We start from the raw sequence: 2,198 nt of genomic DNA on the forward strand, positions 1-2,198 counted from the left end.
TTGGAAGACGAAAGGCAGGTCTAGGCTGTTATGACAGGATTAGGGCCCCACTGGCCTTGTAAAGGGAAAGCCAGTTGATCAGAGCTATCAATGGACAGAGATCACTGGGTATGTGGGAAAAATGGGCAACAAACTACCAAACTATCCCTCCCACAGCACACTCTACTTTTCAGCTTTTCAGAGCAATTAAAAAATCCTTTACAATGAACACACAGAACACAGACTCCACACTCACAGTTACGGGGCTTGTTAGGGAAGTTTTTGTTATAAGTACCATCAAGTTGGTTTTTGAGGAGTGGCTGGTAGGTTTGAACTGCTGACCTAGTGATTAGCAGTCTAATGCTTAGCTTATATAGCCATGTCAATTAACTGGTTACAATTCAGGATAAGAGATCTTCAGGGCACAGTTTTTCCAATCAAGGATAGTCTCTCCTCTGTAGTATTTCATGGGCAGGCCCTTTTTGGCCCTCATCCACTTGTCTTGGCCTTTGCCTGGCTCAGGCAACGTTGCAAAGTTCTTTTAGGGCTGCTGATCAATGCCCACAGGGCATACCACTCTACAATAACTATCAGTCTGAAGACACTTGACTCTAGCTCTATGAGTTAGCAAACCCAATAGGAGGTACCCTATTCTGCAGGCAAGTCTGCTGCCCAAAGTCATTCCATTTTATTTGCTCTGTGGATTGGAAAGTGTACTGCTGTGCCTCATACTCTGGCTCTTGTTTCTTCTCCTGTTCCTCTGCCATCCCTCTTTTACTCTTCCAGTGTCAGAACTTTCTGACCTTGGGATCGATGCAAAAGGATCTTGGACTCCTAAGGGTGTGCTCCACTCCTGGCTATTTTTTTTATGGTAACAAGAGCTCCCTTCCTTCTTCTATTATTGCTGTTGTTAAGTACTGATAAGACTGTTTTAATTCATAGTGAACCTGTATAGGGCTTCCAAGTAGTGACTGGTAAGTTTGAACCAACCAATCTTGTGGTTAGCTGTTCAGTGCTTAGTCTACAGTGTAACATTAAGACTTCTGTTTCTAAGATGTTCATTTTATAGCCCACAATCTTCCCCTAAATCTAGGACCTTCACAAAGCAGGAATCCCATAGCCAAAGGATGCACTCTGCTTCTGGCTATTCTGTCTTAGTGGTCTCCTGTCTCTGCTCAAGTCTCTCTCCTTTTATCTTTTGTAAGGTAAAAGGTGCTGCATACCACATTGATGGGAATATCCTGTAAATCTGGCCAAGGCCATGATTGGATTAAGAGTGGTATGTTGTTGTTTTTAAATGTTGTCAAGTTGGTTCTGACACATAGTGATCCTGTACAAGGTTTCTGAGGGGCAGCTGGTGGGTTTGAACCACTGACTTTTTGGTTAAAATTGGCCTTGTGATCCAGTGCTTATCTTATACGACTAGACTGGGACTCCAAGGTTGGTATATCTCACCCTTAATCCTTTATTGGCTTGTCATATCAAATCACAACATGGAGGGTAGCTACATCTCAACTGCCACATCATTGAAAATCCGGGCCTAGTCAATTGACACCAAACTTTAACTATCACAGTTCTGCAGAAAGTTTTTGTCCCCTTTCAGCACCTATAGGACCAGCATTTTTTTTTAAGACCTCCATGAGCCTTGGAGCTTCACAGGGCAGAGACACCAGGTCTAAAGAATGCACTCTACTCGTGGCTCTTTTTCTTGGTAGTAGGTCCCTCCATCTAGGCTCACTTCTCTCTCCTTTTACCTCTTATAATATAAAAGATGTTGCAGGCCACACCTCTGAGGAAACTTCTCTTTCAATTTATTGGTTGTTCATGCAGATCTTATCATGGAAGTGATGCTATTATATTATATCTCAGCATGGGGATTATTATATTTAATTTAGCCATGGAGAATCCAGATCCATCCAAGTTGACACAAAGCTTTAACCAACACTGCTGCCATTGTTATTGTCCATGACTTAGAGCAACTCCATCTTAATAGGGTCATATCATTGTGACTTTCAGAAGTAGATTGCCACACCCTTATTTGTAGTCTGTAGTGGCATCAGGTTTGGAGGAAGACTCATTAACAACCTGAGATATGCAGATGATACAACCTTGCTTGCTGAAAATGAAGGGGACTTAAAATACTTACTGATGAAGATCAAAGACCACAGCCTCCAGTATGAACTGCATCTCAGTGTAGAGAAAACAAAAACCCTCACTAC

Source organism: Chrysochloris asiatica, unplaced genomic scaffold (genome assembly GCF_000296735.1).
Source record: "Chrysochloris asiatica unplaced genomic scaffold, ChrAsi1.0 scaffold00036, whole genome shotgun sequence".
Taxonomy (NCBI): domain Eukaryota; kingdom Metazoa; phylum Chordata; class Mammalia; order Afrosoricida; family Chrysochloridae; genus Chrysochloris; species Chrysochloris asiatica.